The 20763-nt window shown below is 45.2% G+C and overlaps 1 long non-coding RNA gene across 1 annotated transcript; it reads right to left on the bottom strand.

Moving 5' to 3' along the window:
* Window positions 1-6402: 6402 nt before the first annotated feature.
* On the bottom strand, window positions 6403-20222 carry LOC109311453. The gene is made up of 3 exons (XR_002101505.1): window positions 20061-20222; window positions 7016-7018; window positions 6403-6414 (listed from the first exon to the last, which is right to left on the bottom strand). It is a non-coding gene; the product is annotated as an uncharacterized LOC109311453 (long non-coding RNA).
* Window positions 20223-20763: the final 541 nt, after the last annotated feature.

Here is a 20763-nt window from a genome sequence, read left to right as displayed (position 1 = left end):
AAATTTAGGGGTGCACCCATCCATCCATCTCAGAGGCAAATTCTCAGCTACCGCATTTTTTTCTTAGCTCAACAATGATGCTGAGGATCTGTCCCATACTTGAGCTTGTGCTCTTTTTATGTTATCTAAGAATGTAAAACTTTATGCTGTTTCTATTAGAACTTACTTATTAACAACATCAAGAAAAGACTTGGCTAATAACGAAGAGAAAGAAATTGTGACCATTTTATAGCAGATGCATAATATTCATTATCTTCCAGTATCTGGTTGTCTCCGTAATAAAACAAAAAGGGAAAAAATGAAAGCCACGGCACCACATTGTTCTAAGGATACATGATCCACTTTGGAAAATGGTTCATTATTTGCTCTAAAGAAAAACAAGCTGTAGACAAAGCAGGGCAATGGAACCTGACTGGCTCTCTCAAAAATCTCCATTTGGCAGCCTTCAAAAGCATCAGAGCTTGGGTACAGCAGCGGAAGTCGCAAGTTGGGCTCTCCAAAATGGGATATTAGTGACCAACTCTGGGGAATGCCCAAGTACTCAGCAAGCTTCTTATCCTGCTGCAGACGGGAGCAGAGAGGCTCAACTGCAGATCAGGGTGGGCCTGAATGGAGTAGCAAATGCAGATTAAGCATTTTGAAGTGTCCCAAAAATTCTACTATAATGTTGCCAATTTTTTTCATCTTGAGTCTCCTCTACCCCAGAAATATTGGCCTGTATTTCTACTAATTTCCATCACGCTGAACCTTAATCATTGCAAATCTTTACCACTTGGCAGAATCCCTTCCCTGTTGTATGAATTATATTCCAACAGTTTAATTGCAAAGCCCTTTGATTGGAAGCCACTGACCCAGGCTGGAAATTGTTGTCATTTTTCCCCAGTAGCTCCTGTTAGCCTACAACAGGCTTGTCCAACATGCAGCCCTCCAAGGTGTTTTCTGAGGCCTGAGGGGCTGTGACGGAAAATGAAAGTAATCACTGTACTTTCGTATCGGGGGAGAGGAGGGAATGATGTGATACTGCTTCCTGTGAGGTCTTTGAATATGGCTCGCCGGCCCACTGTGTGATAAAAAGTTCATGATCCGGCCCCACGTTCAAAAAGGTTGGACACCCCTGCTTACAATTTCCACTGCTGCCCACAGAAATATTCAGGCCCAGGTGATTTTTTAAGTCAGGTCTCTTTCCCTACCTGGATGCCCACCTATCTTTGTGACAAATAAATTAAGTCAGCCTTGTGATCGTTTTCAGTTTTGTTTCTGGACTTTAAACAAGAGAAGTATAGCCTACCAATGTTTGAACATAGAAAACTTAGTAAAGTTTATATTAAAGCCATTTGTGGCTCATTAAAAAAATGGTCTGCCCAAGTACAGGACAAAATCCCTAACTGTATCCTATCAAGGGCAAAATTGCATGGATCATAAAAGCAACTGCTATCACAGGTCTTCTCTCTTGCACAAAACAATAAGCTTAGAGTTTAGCTAATGATCAGGCCAACTTGTCTTAGCAGTTCCTCCAAGTTAAATCTACGGACAAAACCCAGAAAAAGGTTAAATAAGTGGATCTACACCTCATATTTGGGAATCCATTACAAAGCTCATCAGATGGCTTGACAGAAGGATTCTCTAGGGGGCAGCAGTAAGTCCAGGGGGTACATCATCCAGAAGATTTAGCACAGTGTTTCTCAACCTTTTAAATAACAAGTACCCCCTAACTTCTAAAAATTTTAATAAGTACCCCAACACTCAATTTTCCAGGGGATTTTGTATTTACAGACTAATGTATGCCATATGTTGGAAGAATGGCTGTGTATCTAAGGCCGTGATATGACAGATGTCTGACCTGGTGTGGGTAGGGTTGCTACCTTTTACACCAGGGATGCACAACTCAAATATGTACCTGGGCTAGAGGTGATGCTGGCCAAAGCTAGGAAGGCTGAACCCAGTGCCACGCAAAGCGCGGCACACCAAATTATTACTGGGGAATTTAATTTTTTTAGTTGCACCAAATTTTTTGCCATAGTTTTGAGAGGAAAAGAGGGTGGGAAAGAGTGTTGTGGTACCCATGTACCCCCTGTCTGTGTCTCACATGCCCCCAGGGATACGTGTACCACAGGTTGAGAAACTATGATTTAGCATATGTATTAGTGCATGTTTGTGTGCCTTGGTTCAAATCATGAGTAGTTTATATGTTAAAATAAGCTTGATGGCCTCAGACTGAGACATCCTAAAAAACCTTCTAATCATCTTCCCTGATTCTACATCAGAGAAACTCAAGGCTGCAGCAAATGATATGACATGCCTCCAGCTGAATGAACGGAGGCAAATGGAAAGCTTGAAATGAGCAGAGGCTCTAAACGGAGATCCATTTACACAGCCACCTCCAAACCGTTTGTCTTTCACTGGCATTATGCCTTCCCTTGCACGAACACTGTCTGATAGTGGCAGTCAGTCACAACAATTAAGGTACATTAAAAAATATTATATACTATATAAAAAGAGCAGCCGCTGCCTGATAGCTACCCTGGACATTCTGCTTCACCAAGTTGTTCAAAAACTGAACCAAAGCCCATCCATTTGAAGATACAATTATTAAAGAATGTGATCTGTCATGCCAAAATGTTTTGAATCCTCTCCCAGCTACAAAAAACCCACAATAATCTTCAGTCCTAACAATGGTACCGAACCATTAGCTGCCACATTATTAAATTACCTTTGTATTAGGGTCAGTCAAAAAATGTCAGGCACCATAAAATTGGATGTTTGACCAAATTTTTTTTTCTCTTGCTTTCCACAGACAATTTCAAGTTTTTCATCAAAAACCTGATTGCCTGAAAACCAAATTCGTTCGTGTGAAAATGGATTTATTTCAGTGTGGGAACCTTCCTGTGGAACCTCAGGGGAGCTGCCATTTTTATTTTTTGACTCCCGGACTCATTCTTCTTTAAGGGACATACCTGAGCCAGCAACTCCTATGATACACCACATTCCCTGTCCAAGATTATTTTTTGTTCTGCTTGAAGTGCCACAATATATTTATTAAAACAAAGGAAGCAACAACAACATTATCCATGGGAATAATTATCTGAATTTCATATTGCTGAAATTCCTGCTTTCACAGATTAATTTGAGACAGTTCTAAAAAAGTGGGGTCACCCTCTATCGTGGTACCACAGTGTGTGCAAAAATTATATGAAGTCATCCAATATTAATGTAGAAAGCTGGGAGGAGTGTGCAAAATCCCGTCCAATTTGGAGGAAATGTCCAGCACTGGAGGCGGCTCAACTTGGAGCACCATGCATCTGGAGGATGGAAGCAAAGCAACAAAGAAGGCAATCAGGTCTTGTAGTAGAGACGATATCTTTTATTAGACCAACAAGTTTTTTGCAAAAAAAAAATCTTAAATTGCTTTAATTTCTTTAATTTTTTTGCAAAAATCTTGTTGGTCTAATTAAAGATATCATCTCTAGTACGAGTCCTGATTGCCTTTTCCTCTAGACCAATACAGCTACAACCTGGATACCTGAAGTAAGAAAGAAGGAAGCAGCGTGCTTCAAACTTGGACTCCAACTCAAACAGCACATGGATCTGTGAAACTTTTAACAAGCAATGTCTCTGGCTTGAATATGGTTTGTTCCCAAGAGGATTCATCACCAGGCACCTGACTAGACCTCTCGCATGTACTCTATGATCCAGAGGATCAAAGGTCACCATAAATGGAAGAGTCAGCCTTGGCCGGCAGCTGTCCCAAATTAACGACAAATAATTCCCAACCGGGATAGTGACAAGTGTGAAACTGCAGGACGCTGAATGTGGAGAAGTTTCTAATGGTGACCATTCTTCTTGGCGGCCAGAGAAAGGCATTGATAATCACCTATTGGTGGAGCAGCAATGACATCTAGTGGTAATTTTAAAAATCTGTTTAAGTCTATATTCTTCGTTTTGTTAGGGCTGGTATGCAGGTAATTAAAATGTGCGTACAACTTCAATGGGCTGTTTTTTCAGTCAAGCCTGTTTTTGAGGGCACTCTCAGTTTCTAATATGAGTGATAAAACTGATGTGGCTAACCATGTCTTAGACAACTCATTTTTATTCTGAAAGAAAAGTCCCTACACTAACTTGCACTGAAGTAAGAGAAGCAGTGCAAGAGCATTTGTTTACTTAAAGTGGTGCTAATGAAGGGGTACGCCAGCCATTAGGGACTGAATATTACGCCCTGTTCTGTTAAAGAAGGAAAACATGAAGGTTTGAAAAGTACACAAGATGCATAGCTCTGTTGTGCTTTGCACAAAAATTCAATAATTCATCTCCACCCTACAGACGCTGTTCTTTATAATTTCATCCAACCTGAAGCTCAATATTGCTTTCCATTTAATTTCCTCAGTGCCTAGGATGTCCTTCACTTCCTTGGCCTGGCAGTTAATTATTGTAATGTATTCTCCTTTTCTGCTGGTTCGATTTTTTTTTTCCATCAGGATGGAGCACAGTAGGTTTTATGAAGGAAGACTCCAGGCAGCTCCATCCTGGTGTTTTTTCTTCCATCGGTTCACTGTGGTATTTGATATACTACGTGTGTCAAAGTTCTCTGGAGAACTGTGCAACCTGAATTCTCCTAATACCGCCCTTGGGAATTAATCCTAAATATCAACTGTTCTACCTGCAATAATCTGTGGCAACTTTGCTGTCATACACAAGTTGTAAAAGCTCATAAAAGTGAGAATTCTTCCAGTGCAGGCACTGTAGGACGCCCTACACGTGCCCCCACAAGCCCTGATGCACAGAAAGCAAGAGGGAAAATCCCCTAGCATAAGCAGTAATAGGATTTTCTGCTGCTGTACAGCACCACCAAAATAATCCTAGGGACAGGCAAAGGCTGGACTGCCATATACTGGAGCAGTGCCTGGCTGCATTCATATCTTCATGTTAGGGGGGAAATGGAGCTAATTTCTGGAACAAAATTAGAAAGGTACAAAGTTGGCACACAACTACTTTTGTCTCTTCTTGCCTAGGCCATGCCTTAGTATTTGCAGCCCAAAACTTCAGCCTGATAATAAATATCAGAGGTGACTGAGAACAAGGTTTTGCATCCCACAAAAAATTTCGAGATTTAAATTTTTCGCATTCCACAGTAAGGCAAACCAAGCCCTTTTAAGTGAAAAATAGACACTGAAAGAAAAGGAGGGGGAGAGAGAGGAGCAGATAATAGCTATCAGCCTGTAGTTTGGATAGTGAAGTGAGGCATAGTAAACTGAAGTTCAAGACTCTAATTCTGAATCAGAAAGAGTACAGGCTTGCAATGTGTCGTCTCCCCCCGACCCAAGCGCTGTAGCTGCTGGGACACTGGCTGTTGTGAGATGCTCTTCCTAGCTATGACAAAAAATCTCATCTTTGTCAAAACTTACATGTACATCCTCATAAAAGGTTCAACCAACTAACACTTCCCAGTGCAAACTCTTGGCCAGCATGTCTAAATTATACACTGGGCAAGTTTCCAGTTTGTGTCTCCTATCTATAGCTGAAACAAATGTTGTGGCATTGCACTCTTTTCACCACTAATGCTCGTCTGGAATACAACGTTTAAACTGTTGCAGCACAGTGTTAAAACTTGCAGTAAACACCAAAACCCTGCACCCAAACACTACTAAACGCCAGGGGACATTTGATCCATTTGCAGTTGGGATAGCTCTCCATCTAAAAGATGTTATGGCATAAGGTATGATGTGCATGAGAAGTTTTTCTAAATCTAGAGTCAATAGAACAAGGGATTATTAATCTTGATAATAATCTAAAAGTTCCAGGTGGAGTGGATCTTATTTTGATCCAAATCATCTATCTTTCCAATCTCGATTTTCTTGCTGCTACTTTTCGGCCACATAGCACATTTAAGATGCACTAAATCACAGCATGGTTCCTAAAGGCCCAAGATCATCCAGTGGTTCCTAAACTCTTTAGGAGTATTCACTATAATAGGTATATATTTAATATGAAACTCTATAGTATCATAGTACTTAGGGTTGGAAGGGACCTAAACAGATCATCAGGTCCGACCCCCTGCCCCAGGCAGGAACAGGTGCCGGGATCATATCACTCCAACCAAATATCTGTCCAACCTCTGCTTGAAGACCCCCAAGGTAGGAGAGAGCACCACCTCCCTTGGGAGCCCATTCCAGAGCCTGGCAGCCCTAACCATACAGTAATGCCTCCTGATGTCCAGTCTGAACCTTCTCTCTAACAATTCACGGTCATTATTCCTAGTAACCCCGGGTGGTGCCTGGGGGAACAGAGCTTCCCCCAGTTCTCGCTGGTCCCCCCTGGTGAATTTATAAATGGCCACCAGGTCCCCTCTCAGCCTTCTCTTCTGAAGGCTGAACAGGTTCAGGTCCTGTGGCCTCTCCTCGTAGGGCCTGCCCTGCTGCCCTTTGACCATGCGAGTGGCCTCCTCTGGACCTTCTCGATGCCAGCCACACCCCTCCTGCAGTGAGGCGCCCAGAACTGGACACAGTACTCCAGCTGTGGCATGAGCAGCGCTGCATAGAGGGGAAGGATCACCTCTTTGGATCTGCTTGAGATGCATCTGTGGATGCACGAACAAGGTGCGGTTAGCCTTACCCACCGCCTCCTCGCGTTGGCCATTCATGTTCATCCTGGAGTCAACAATGACTCCAAGATCCCTTTCTGCCACCATGTTGACAAGAAGGGTGTTCCCCAGCATATAGGCATGTTGCAGGTTCCTCCTCCCTAGATGCAGCACCTTGCACTTGTCTGCATTGCATTCCACCCTACTCTCATCCACCCACCTCTGTAACCTATCCGGATATAGCTGGATTCTGTCCCTCCCCTCCAGCGTGCCCACCTCGCCCCACAACTTGGTGTTGTCAATGCATTTGGACAGCGTGCATTGCACACCCACATCCAGTTCACTGATAAAGATGTTGAACACGACAGCCCCCAGAACCAAGCCCTGGGGGACTCCACTGTCCACATCCCTGCAGGTCGAAAATGACCTGTCCACCACCACTCTCTGTGTGTCACCATCTAGCCAATTTGTGACCCATCTGACTGTGTAGGCATCAATGCCAGAGTTGCCTAGTTTTTTTTAAGCGAACGTGGTGGGAAACTATGTCAAAGGCCTTCTTAAAGTGCAGGAAGACGACATCTACCTCAACACCCACGTCCAGGGACTTTGTGACTTGATCATAAAAAGAAGCCAGGTTAGTCAGGCAGGACCCGCCCTCAATGAACCCATGTTGGTTGCCCCTGAGCATTACCTCCCCTGCTGGGCCCTTGCAGATGTGCTCCTGGATAATTTTCTCAAAGGTCTTCCCAAGGACCAAGGTAAGACTGACTGGCATATAATTCCATAGTCCTCTTTTCTCCCATTCTTGTAAATAGGGACCACACTGGCCCTTTTCTAATCCTCTGGTACCTGACCAGTACCCCACAAGCGTCCCAGGGGCCCTGCTATGACCCCCGCCAATTCCCTCGGCACCCTCGGGTGAAGAGCATCTACTGATTTAAATATGTCCAGTATCTCCAAAAGTTTCCTAACGAGGTCGTCCCTGACCCTAGGCATGGCTGTGCCTCCCCTAGGTCCATCCACAGTTCTAGTGGAGACGCCCCAGTCCCCGTTCAGGAATATGGAGGCAAAGAATTTGTTAAAGAGGTCAGCTTTTTCATTTGCCACAATCACCAGATTGCCAAGTCTATCCTGTAGGGCCCCATGTTACCCGGTGCCTTCTTCTTACTTCCTATGTATTTGAAAGAGGACATTTTATTCTCCTTAATCTGGTTGCCAGCCCCAGCTCCATCTCTGCCTTGGCCTTCCTAACCACCTCCCTGCAATCCCAAGCAACAGAGGTGCAATCCTTCTTGATGATAGCCCCTTGCTTCCACTGTTTGTACACCTCCTTTTTTGCCCTCAGGAATCCCTGGATGCCTTTGCTGAGTCATGGGGGCTTCTTAGCACTTCTTCCCCTCTTGGTGTGCATTGGGACTGACTCCATTTGAGCTTGGAGGATTGTCTCCTTGAGGAACAACCACCTGTCTTGGACTCCTATCTCACTGAAGCTCCCAGACCCCAATGCCAATCCTACTAATCTTCTTAGCTTACAGAAGTTGGCCCTCCTGAAGTCGAGGACCTCTACCTTGCTGCTTGCTTTCATCACCCTGCGCTGGATAGCAAATTCTACCAGGTGATGATCACTGTGGCCCAGGTGGTCGATAGCAATCAACCAACTTTATTTACTGGGTAAATTTCAAGACGTCAATTAAATAAACCTGCTGTCAAGCAGCACCCTGTTACCCAAAGGAGGTGACAGATAATGGAAAGATAAATATAGCCTAATTCTCTCCCACATGCCAGAGTGTAGGTAACTTGGTATTTAATGTGTTTAAGGTGCCTAAAAACCTAAGGCTTGAGTCCTTTGCAGAAATTTGGCCTTTATTTGCAGTTAAGTTGATATTTACTACACGACTCCTCAGTGGTGCCTGTACTGCATCAGTGCAGTTGACTTGTTTGAACTTTCTGCCTCAGACAGACAGAGGTACTAGCTATGTACGGTGCCCTGTGGGTGATGACACAAGGATATTGTGGAAGAGATGAAGAACTGCTTTATCTCTAAGCTAGTTTGGCAAGGAGACAGCAGAGGCTCACAAGAATACGAGAGAATCACAAATGGGCCACAAAGAAATGTATGTGCCAGGAACTGACCTGAAGGCATACACTGAAATCTGAAGCTGCCTTTGAGTTATTCCAGATGGAGAGAGACAGGGAGGATTTTCTATTCGGCATGGATGAGGCCACGTCTGGAGTACTGTGTTCAGTTTTGGGTCCCTCACTACAGAAAAGATATGGATAAACTGGAGAGAGTCCAGGGGAGGGCAATGAAAAGGGGTAGAGGGCTGGGGAACATGACTTCTGAGGAAAGACTGGAGAAACTGGGTTTTTTCAGTCTGGAGAAAAGAAGACTGAGAGGGGATTTAATAGCAGCCTTCAGCTGCCTGAAGGAAGTTACAAAAAGATGGAGCTGGACTGTTCCCGGTGGCGGCAGATGACAGAACAAGGAGCAATGGTCTCAAGGGAAGTTTAGGTTAGATGCCAGGAAAAACCCTCTCACCAGGAGGGTAGTAAAGCACTGGAACAGGTTACCCACAAAGGCTGGAACATCTCCATCCTTGGAGGTTTTTAAGATCCGGCTAGACAAAGTTTTGGCTGAGATGATCTAGTTGGTGGTGGTCCTACTTTGAGCAGGAGGGTTGCACTAGATGACCTCCTAAGGTCCCATCCCCCTCTCATTTTCTATGACTTCTTTACACCAGCTGTAATATATTTCTTTCCTCTAATGAAATGTCTGAGGAAAGGTTAAAAGATCTAAATTGGCTCTTTTGGCTTCAGACAACAAAGCAGAAAGAGGGGGAGGAAGACGAGGACTTCAGAAAACATGATGAGTAGGTGAAGGGAAAATGCAGAGAGAAAGAGGCTGAGTTAAGACAATAGTTTAGGTGTAAGAAGGTGTGAGGTCATCAATAACTATATCAGTGTTTTCACTGCGTTATAAACCATGGTACTAGAATGTGCTTGTATAACTCCCAGAAAGGCTGACTTAAGGCTGCTTAATTTGGTAATTAAATACACAAATTAGAATACAGACTGGCACTTGTTCTCAAGTGACAGCTTGCACACTTCTGGGTTCTCACATGCCATCACACAGACATCCTTTAAGGCAGTCACGTAAGATGGGAATAAATGTAATCAGCTTGGGGTCAGACTGGTAGCTGTAGTAAACTGGCATCGTTCCCCGGACTAATACAAGTGTACTGATTTACATCATCTGAAGGCCTGATAACTTAAAGTTGACAGGGCATTTTGATTAGGAATTTCAGTGGATAAACACACACACAGCTGGGAACACTGGGTCAGGAAATGAGTAACAAAGGAATGAGTTTACTCAGCCAAAGCACGAAAAATAAATCTAGGACCTAGGAGTGTGTAATGAACCCATAACCCCAAAAGGACTGAAACCTTTCACTTTCTCTAACGAAGTCAGTCTCCTTGAGACACCTACCCTGGATTTTGATTAAACTAAAACTAAACAAAGTTTTAAACTGTCAAATTAGCCAGCAGAGGGAGTTCTGGGAATAGAATAGAAAAGCAATTTAATTGACAAAGAAAAAAATTAATTAAATGTTGTATAACTTGAGATACAGGGTTTAAACAAAGCACTTCCTCCATTCTCCAGGTAACAGCAGCTTTTCTGTGCATGAAAATAAAGCTGGGACAAGGCTTTGGGATCTATGTCAGTGCTTTGAACAACGATTCAAAATGAGAGAGCTAGACAGGCTATACCCCACCCCCAGACAGATTTTCAGGTGGGAAAATACGTGTATGGAATTGGTGTGGACATCACTATCACACATGTAGTGTCAGCAACTATGTGGGGGAATGACCTGTGCGCTCGCTCTAAAAACCTAGGCCCAGATTTTCAAATGAGCAAGTACACAGACAAGCAATTTTCAAATGTGTATTATGCCAGGCTCAACTTAATCTCCTTAGCAATGAAAAAAGGTTTAATCTTCCAGAAAGACTTGCTGACATCTTATAGAAAACCTTATACTTGCATGCCTTGCAGTTGATCTGTCCTAGCTATCTTGTCCTCACTTCCAAGTCCCAATCCTTTCTCCTCTTCACATTTGTGACTCAATAACCCAAAGAGAACCTCTGAACAGTGCCTTATACAACAAGACCCCAAACCTGCCACTGGTTTCTGACTCTAGTCCAATACAGTTATTAAAGAATAAGAATAATTAGTAGAAGGGGCAGTGTACTAGGTGGAACTAAACACGGCTTTTCCCAACTCAAGCTGTTGGCATGGTATTGACCACAGAGTGCTTGTAAGGACCTGACTCTGTAGCTGGAGAATCTCTGGATATTATTGGAAAATGTTAAATGTCACCACTTTCAGGAATGCTAATAAATTCCTTCCCCAACACCCACTAATATCAAAGCCTTAGCAAAACTGCTCCATTAAGAAGGCTGACACTGAAAGACTGGGTGGGAAACCTCATATGAAAAAAAATGTAGATTCCTTGCTTCCAGCTCTAAGAGACAGGTATTATCTTTTACTAACGGTATTTCACAAGATGTTGACTGATCCACTTCCTACCAGCTCAGCTGGGGGAACTACACCAAAGCCTATAACCTTTTTAATTTTAATTGGGTTCCAAATAGGCATTGTGGTACCTTATCAAATGGCCCTTGCTTCATGAAATGTACAGTATAATCCTCTGCTTCATTACTTGATAAAATCACAGGTATTTTTTTTTTTTTTTCCAGATCCACCAGTAACAACAGTGACAATTCTCTTCCATGCCTTCGTATAGCTTTTCTCTCTCGCTCTCCTTTTCTATTCTCCTTTCCTTAGATTTCCCATCAAACTGGTGCATTTGAGGGATTATCCATTTCTGGCATGGACAGAAGAAGTGTTTGAAAGCAGTTTGCAGGACTGCTTGTGGGTATTATGATGAAAAATGCATAGGCACAGTAAAGAACTTCCTCTAAAAACTTCTTAAAATGTACTTTTTATTAATTAAATGAACCAAGATGCACAAACTTCACTGGAGGGGTTATAATCCTCATGCAGGAGAAAGATATAACACATTCAGATATGCCCTGTCTGTTTAGATACTTATATAGCTCCCATCAATATTGAATCTAAACTTGATACTGAATCTCAACCTTGCACCATCAAATGAAGGCTGTTTGGAACAAATTACCATTTTTTATTACTTTTATGTTACTAGTTAAAGCAGTTATAGGCCCTCAAGGCCTGTGAGACCAGAGAGAGTTATATTATGACTATTGTTGTTATTCTGAGTTATTTCCATTGGGCCTAGGACTACAAATTACAGACCAAAAAGGTTGTTCCTACCCCAAATAGTTTCCAATCAAAGCATAAAACAAAAGGAAAATAAATAGAAACAATAAGATAATATTAGCACAACAGGCAGGTCAGGACACTTAACAAAATGGCATCCTGGTTTATAATTTGTCGTCCTAGGTGCTATGCAAATAAATCACAATAGTAATGATAACTAAATTCTAATACTATTTACCAAAAATTGCCATAATCAAGATAGGAGATGATGGGAGCATGCATGAGAACTTGGACAATGTGGATGCATAGGAAGAATTGTATCCTAGAGATGTTAGGTAGTAAGAATCTGCAAAGGTAGCAATGGCAGTACAGAGGTGTTGTTATTTCTAAAACCAAACTTATTAATAAGTGTCTCCCTCATTAGCATCATCAGCAAAGAGGCAGGAAAAAAATATATATAACAAGAAATTCAAACTTCTCCCTTACTATAGAAGTGTTCCCTCCAGGACCAGCAGAGATACGCTGCTGGGCCCTTGTGGAGACCACAATCCAATCCACTCATTCTATCATGCAATAAAGGATTTAGGTCTCCAAGTCCATCCATGTAAAACTTTTCACCAGTCCTGAATCTCTAATGCCAAGGTCTCTTTGGTCTAAGCCACTACAGGTGCTCTGCAATCAGCAATTCCATGCCAATTTGCATCAAGTAAGGCCCATCAAACAAAAAGACTAAGCACCAGCTCTCGCGATTAGTCAGCTCCCAATCATTGAGACAATGTCAGGACTACGTCTAGCTGGCACCAAGAGTCTCAAAATGTCACTGTATGAAACTACATGGTGGAGCTGATAGATGCTCCGTTGCAGCACTCTGAAGGTGAGGGACAAGAAAACCCAGTTTGTACTCTTCCTTCCCCGAAGGTATACAAAGCCATCATTCTCCTGACCCTCCTCTACGCTTGTGAAACCTGGACCGTCTACCAGCATCACATCAAGGAACAAAACCACTTCCACCTGTGCTGCCTGCAAAAGATATTACAGAGCAAGTGGCAGGACAAGATTCCAGACGCCGAGATGCTTGGAAGGTCAGCTCTCCCAGTATTCACACTCTCCTGAAAGTCACCTTTGAAGAATGCCCGACACCCGCCTGCCGAAGAAAATCTTCTACGTCGAACTATCAAATGGAGTACGCTTTCACAGTGCACCAAAGAAGCAGTACAAGGACGCCCTACAGATGTCTCTAAAGAGTTTTGGCACCAACCCGGGGTCGTGGGAGCAAATCACTTGTGACCGTCCATCCTGGAGGTCACCAATTGAGAACAAAGCACTGGCCTTCGAACAGCAACACACAGCAGAAGCAATGAGGAAACGTGTGGCCCAAAACATGAAAACCTCTCGTACTCAGGCCTCATTGTTTTCCTGCCCCTGCTGCAGCACATTGTTCAAGGCAAAGATCAGGCTTATAAGTCACTTACGTACCAACGCGACCTAGCCTCCACACCCCAACACCCCCTTCCCTTTCCTCTCTCTTTTCTCCTTTTTCCTTTTTATTCTCCTTTTCTCCTTCCCTATCTCTTTCCCATTTCTTTTCCCTCTTCTTCCCCTCCTGCTGGATGCGGTCTTCATCCACAAAGGACAACAACTCTCCCTTCTAATCCTTTTGCTCATGTCGGGGGGGGGTCGGACTAGATGATCTGGGGGTCGGATTAGATGATCTGCTCAGGTCCCTTCCGACCCTAGAAACTATGAAACTATGTGTGTCCATAGTCATGTAAACAGCAGGGCATTCTCCATTAATCAGGGAGAGACTTGTTAAAGTGTGTAACCCGGGCAGTACTCCAAGAGGTACCCCCTCTCCAGTTGAAGGGATCAAAGCAGGTGCACAAGCGCTGTGGGAGGTGTAGGGACTCTCCCCCCCCTATAGAGCAGAGCCAGACCACCAATGGGGACTTAACCTTTTAAAACTGGGAACATAACAGCCATAAATCAGAGAGTATAGTGGACACTACAGTGCCCCAAGGGCGCAGGATTCAACAAAGGTTAGACACTTAACACTGTTTTTTGTCAATGATTGTAACAAAATATAAAACACAAACAGCAGAACAAACAATATGGGTTGGTGAAATATAAAAGGACAAGGAAACATAGGGCCGTGGTACCTGGAGGGGGAGAAAGGGGGGAAAACACAATGGCCCCTTTCCACAGCAAGAAGATTTGCTTCTGGTTATCTCACCCACCTCAAGTTACCTCAGCAGGGACTTAAACCCAGATCTCCCATGTGGTAGGCAGGAATGCTGCCACACAGCCACCACTGGTGGCACTGCCCCACCCTCCGAGGGGTCTTGACCTTCCCGGAGCCCCGGCCTCGCATCGAGCTGCCTGGCCTCTGATCGGAGGAGCTGGAAGCAGAGCTGGGAACCCCTCAGGTCACTGCTCAGATCCTTCCTGGAGCGGGGGAGCCTCTCCTGCTGGCTGCAGCCTCTCCCAGGGGATCCTGGAGCCCAGTGGGGAGCCTCTCCCACCGGCCGCACGCTGCGCTGCTGGGGGTCCCACTGCTGCCTGCAGGTCCTGCTCTTTCAGGCTCTTCTAGGGCACTGCTCCTGCCCTGATGGCCCAGCTCTTGCCAGCTCTGTAAAGCTCCTTCCTCATTGCCCCTCACTGGTCTCTCCTGAGTCAGCCCACGCTGCCCCTTTTATTCCCCCTCCAGGTGACCCGAGGGGCCAATCAGGGGACATGGGGGGTGAGTCTCTGGGGCCTGCTTGATGCGGAAAGGGAATCCCAAGTCCTCCAATCATCTTTTACCCCTTTCAAAACCCCTGGGCCAGGTCACTGCCAGCTAGCCTGTCACAAGTGTCACTTTAAAGTTTTAACACAGCAAGGGGATCACTATTAAAATCAGCCAGGAATATTCAATAAAACTCTTTTTTTTTAGGAAATGCACATTCATCCGTTCTGATGAAACATTTTGACAGACAGAATTTTCAGGGGTAGGAAAGGCCAAAATGAATCAGACCCTTCATAACCCTTTGATAAACGTACTTAGGATGTAAAAGGTCCAGATTGCAGCTGAAAAATACCCTCACCACTGAATGACTAGCTGGGATGGATGGTCACTTTTGCACTTGTGTTCCCCTCTTCCCCCCCAAAAAATATTGAACACTCTCAAGTTTCAATCTCCACCGGAACAAAAACAAATGATAAAACCTCCACACATTTCATGAAACAAATGTTTTCCAGCTACCCCAAAAGCAACAGAGAAATTTGTGGCATTCCTTGCCCTTGTAAAATATTCATATATTTCATGCTGTGGCTACAGCAATTCAATCCACCCAGCTTGTCAGCTCACTCCAACACAAACAAAACCACATTTGTTACCTGGAAATACTTGCTAAGAAATAAAAAAAAAAAAATCCTGCTGAGCCTCTGGGTTTTAATGTCTGCTGATTTGCCTGTTTAAATTAGTTTTGCTTGGACAATAATAAAGAGAGAGGAAGAGCAAATGAAGCAAGGGAATTCAACCAAACCTATGCCCAATGCAGAGAAATGTTGTGGTTGCTTAGTGTGTCAAATCTAAACACATAACAATGAACCCTTTGGGTAAAACCTAGAGAAAATGGGCTGATTTCTAAATGTCATCAGCAGAAAATGTCTTTGCACTCATATTTTGGATGCTTAGCAGCAGAAGGATTTAAAATGAAATTAAAGAAACTCCTCACTCTGCCACTGCACTGTGAGGAGCTAAAAACGCTGCACAGTTTTCTTTGCTTTTTTGATGTTAAATCTCCTCTACCTGTTAGCAGCAAAGCAGTGTTGAAAGGTCTAGAAAAGCTGTTCTGAAGAGAAAACCGTACTCTGCAGAGGAGACTGTGACAAGCTGGTTTTCAGTTCCCTTAGGTTTGGCTTCATTTATTCCTATGCTTTGATACAGCACTCATCACTGCATCTCATGTTTACCGAGGCATTATCTCCAGCTTGCAAAACAGTAAAAACAGAAACACAAACAAGTTCAACTTGCTCCAGAGTAAATCAACAGCAGAGCCAAAAATAACACCCCAGAATGCCTGACTCCACATCCAACTCTTGAACCAGAAGATCATCCTGCCTCATATGGAAGTCACTCTGATTTACCAGCCATAATGCCAGCTACAAAGGCTTATCTTCATTGCAGCATTAGCCTGAAGTATATTTCAAGTGTCCCTACCTTGGCTGCCATTTACACACAAAAATCTCTAGCTTCAGTTAAGTGCCCCTTTTCATTCGAGCATAGCTGGCACCCCCCTTGTGTATGAGTTGAAGCTTGAATGCTGCTGAAGTGGCAATACAGTGGGGACTCACTGAGTTGCCAATACAAACAGTCCCCACTCCTTGAATGCTCTATGTGATTGGTCTCACCCACGCTCTGCTAACCTGAGAGGAGTTACTGTGAGTACAGATAACTTCTGCTAACCACAGCGGATGCTTGTTAGGCCTGTGCAAAGCAGCAAGTATTTGATTCAGCTTCGGATTTGGCGGGACCGTGATTCGATTTGGCAATTCAAATCACTGTCCCAGTTCGATTCAGCCGATTTGGATTCAGAGATTTGGCCACCAAACCAGGCTGAATCTCCTCTGAATTGAACAGGCGGTGGCAGTGGTGGCGGCGAGCGCCCCCCCACAACACCCCCACTTGGCTGAACTGCCCAGCCCCATCATCCTAGCACTTAAAAAAAAAAAAAAAAAAAGCCAGCAGCAGCATTGTACAGGTCCTCTGGGGGCTCGTGGCAGAGCCCCCCTGCGCAACACAGGGCAGGGCAGTGGGGGCCAGAGGGGATGCCTGTGCCCCCCACCCTGCCAGTACCAGCATGGCAGTTGATTTGGAGGCTTCCAGTTTGATTCAGACCTTTTATTAGGTCTCCCAATTCACCCTCCATATTGGGCCGAATCTCCTCCAAATTAAATCAGCTACTGAAGCTTCACATAGCCCTAGTGCTTGTACACATGATGAAGAGCACTTGTACATGTGATGAAAATTGCCCTTTTGTATGGCTTAATGGTGTCACGCTTTACATGTATGCACATTTTTGGTGATTTAATGAGTTTGTATGGTCATAAACTAATCCCATCCTGATGTAGTTTAGTTTGTGATGACACAACTCGCAATGGCGCAGCCATTAATCTGTCACATGTGCATGGTAATTCATTGAATGATACGTGGCGAGTCCTTTTGTCCATCAGGTGTCGCTACAATTTTTGTGTAGCGAGCCCCTTGTCCACTGAGTGTCACTAAAATTTGCAGGTATTTGTGCGTAATGAATGTTTTAGGACACCTTGGTGAATGCTGCTGACTGGTGCCAAAACTTGCAACAGTTGCAAAGCATAGCTCTTGTATGCCTAGCAAAAATCCTCATTTTTTTCCCAGCAACAACCATGAAGAATCCCTGCTCCCCTCTGCCTTGCATCTCTAAAACATCCCTTTTCAGCTGGCTGAAGTGTAATTGTCTCCTAATGCCATTAATTCATTTGCTGGTTTTATATAAACCTGACAAGTGGAGTTCTGCAAGCCCACATGAGCATTAAGCGTGCTCGCTTTATGAATAGTGAGCAAGATCTGTCAGCATTCATTCCCTCACCAGCTATGTCTGAACTGCTTGCTCAGCAGTTCAGACCATGTCCTGCTAAGAGCGGTGTCTTGACACATGGGTCACTAAGAAGTCTGCTGCTGTGCCGTGTCCTGACAGGGAGCCTGTGGGCACCCATTGGGGGTCTAATTCGTGGTACGTGGCTTATTGGGTAGCCTAATACTGTGCCATGGCATACACGGTGCTAAAAAACCTAACAGGGCTAAAAGATGTCCAGAGCAAGTATGCCCATAAGGTACAAAGTTGACACTGGCACAGATACCCCCTCCCTGTCTTGACCCTGCCTGGCAGCACTTTGTCCAATGCCCAGACTTTACCCAGCAACAACAGGGTAGGAGGGGGGTGAATTCCCTTGGCCTTGTTGTCTCAAGACTTATAAATTGAGCACAAAGCTCCCTGGGGTACCCCTTATTGATCTGAGATGTCTGATATTCAGGGGAGAATGGAGTGGACCAGGGCACATAGGTCTAGCCCCAACCAGACCTTTGCTGAAACAAAGAGCCTGCTGGGGGACCCTGTGGTCATGCACCAGTTTATTTGCAGCCCATGGGCCAACTGGCACATCTGCCTTGATGCTGCCAGGAGAATGGGGGAACAGGCACAACGGGACAGCGGTCCAGTGCTCTCAAGACAAAGATGCTGTAGGCTGCTTTCCACAGGGATGTCACCAGAGCATAGTGACAGGGCACCCCACTGGACATGGCCCACTGCAGATACCTCCAGCCACTAATGAGGTACTCGCTCACCATGAGCACATAGGGCCAGAGGCCTCACCTGCTGAGACACTGCCAACCACCACTGTGACTTGCAGGGCTCCAGTGGAGAAGACAGCGGCAGGGTCCTGGTCATATCACCTGCCATTTCCTCTGAGGAGGACGGACGGTGGAGCTTGACCTCCACAACCAGTATGTAAAGTCTTGGGGACTCTTTAAGTCACCTGAACTGATAGCTGCAATTAGGCTGAGCTGTGAGGTGTGTGGGGGAGAGGGGACAGCATAGGGCAGTGCTTTAAAGACCCTGGGAGTTATTGGGCAGTGCAGGGAGGTACACTGGTGGCCAAAAGGGGTAGGCACTTGTTTGCAGCCACTCACAGCCTGCTACCATCCATGGCCAGGCAACCCTTCTCAGTCATTTGGAGCTAACTGCTTCTTATCTGCTCTCAAGATTCATTGAGTCCATCTTTTTAGTGTGCTGAATGTCCTTAATTCACTCTTTTTCCTGCATTTCTTGATTTTCAGCTCCACTTGCAATGCTGCCTCCAAGGCACACAGGCTACTGAGGCAGCCTGCTGCCAATGCATGCACGGACAGGATCATGAATGCCCTCAGGGACTGTGAGCATTGGCTGTAGGAGATGGTGAGACACATCCACCTGGCTATAGGCAGATTCACAGCCCATACCTTGTAAATAAAGGTTTCTATTTGCTTTGTTTGATTCTTCACTTCTTGTTCCCTGTAAGAGGAGAAGTATAGAAGGGTTGGGGGGGAGGGTTTGCTGGCTTGTAGGACAAGAGACTTGCATGAGCTCCTGATGGGCACACCTGTCTTTCAACAGTGGCAGTTAGCAGTTAGTTAAGCCTGCCTGCCTGGTTTTGTAACTGCTTTGTTCTCCTCCACTGCCAATCACAAGCAGAACTCCTAAGCTGCATGCACTCAAAGGAGATATTATGTGCACTGTGCAGCACCCACTCAATTACTGCTCCCCACATTAACAAAATTCCCGGCCAGCTCACCACCACTCTGCCTTGGTTTGGCCAACGTGCCTTTCTCTGGTTAATAATAAAAGCACGGGCCTTGAAATGCCGCCCCCCCAACCCCTCTCCCCCCCACCCCTTGGCCCAAGGATGGTCAGGGAGCACTGAAAAGCAGCATGTACTCAGAGGAAATATTAAGGGTGCTATGCAACACCCCCAGTTACTGCTCACTGCTATACCCTTGGTACCCACATTCTGGGCACGCCCCACCCACCTCAGTCCAGAGGTGAGCGCGTCCTCTTTCATTAGTGCAATGTGTCTGGAACAAGTCTGGCTTACCTCCTCCCCAACAACCCATGCCTCTACAGCTCTTCCTAGTACAGCAGACAGACATGGACAAAAATTCATTTCTATTTCACCAAGCATTTATTTTACCGTCAATAACTGAGGCAGAACTGAAATAATGCAGGAACACAATGCCCACTCCCCAATTTCCTACAGCAGCAACACCACTAACAACTAAAAACCCATCGCCCATTTTAGGCTCTTCTTCCCCCCACTGTGTCCCCTCTCGTCTCACCCTCCCCTTTGTCCCTAAAGCATAGTGGCGCTCTCCTTAGCCAGCTAGAGTAGGGGCATCCCTCACTTGCAGGCACAGTGGCTGTCACTATAGGGGTCAGCTCACGGATAAGGGTACACACAGTGGATGTTGCATGGGTGGTCCTGGGTCAAGATGGGGAAGATCACAAGTGGGGGGCCAGGGTCATGCATCTAAAGGGCTCCTCTCTAAACAAGCCCTTCACTTTCCAGCTTTCTACGATAACCTGATGGCACTGTCCGGCCAGGTCAAGGAATCCACTTGATGTCCCGGTAAGCTCCTACCTCTCACTCTTCAACCTTTCTATACACCTCCCAGACCTCATACCACCATTCATCTGTGGACCATACTCATGATTCCAAGGCCACTACCAAAACCTACGTCATGCTTTCTCTGGACTGTTACTGCCTGTGGCAGTATTCATGCATTCACTCAGCTCTGGTCCATGCTGGTGTCCACACTTTGGGCCCATATCCCCGCCTTCAAGTGATGCAGAAGCCGGTAACAGGAATGAGAAAAACAAAGAACAAAAAACCCCAGATGTTCATGGTCAAAGATCTCGTCCCCACTCCCAGTAGCGGACACTCCCTGAGAACGCAGGACAGCTGCCGCCTCCGAATGAGAATTCTGGTCCTGGGCCCAATAGAAAGCATGTTTCAGAGCCTTCATCTTGCTGTGGCACTGCGCAGTCCCAGTTGTGGCCGTGCAACTTCATTTCCTCAGCAATGACCACATAGATTGGCATATTTAATCAATTTTCTAGCTGTTCCAGGGCCTTTTGTTCCTCCCAAATATTAATCAAATCTGCCAGTTTTTCCCGGGCCCAGTTGGGGCCATGGCTTAGGGATGGATGCATCTGGCTGCTGCTACAAGCCTGGCAGACGTGGCTTGTTCTTCAACACCTCCATTGAATATATTATCAGGGCCAAAATAAGTCAGAGAAAGGCATTGCTATGCTCTGACCAGAATCGTGAGATGCTTTTTGCC

This window comes from Crocodylus porosus, unplaced genomic scaffold (assembly GCF_001723895.1).
Source record: "Crocodylus porosus isolate Cpor-Errol unplaced genomic scaffold, CroPor_comp1, whole genome shotgun sequence".
Classification (NCBI taxonomy): Eukaryota; Metazoa; Chordata; order Crocodylia; family Crocodylidae; genus Crocodylus; species Crocodylus porosus.
This window is presented reverse-complemented; position numbering and strand designations above follow the sequence as displayed.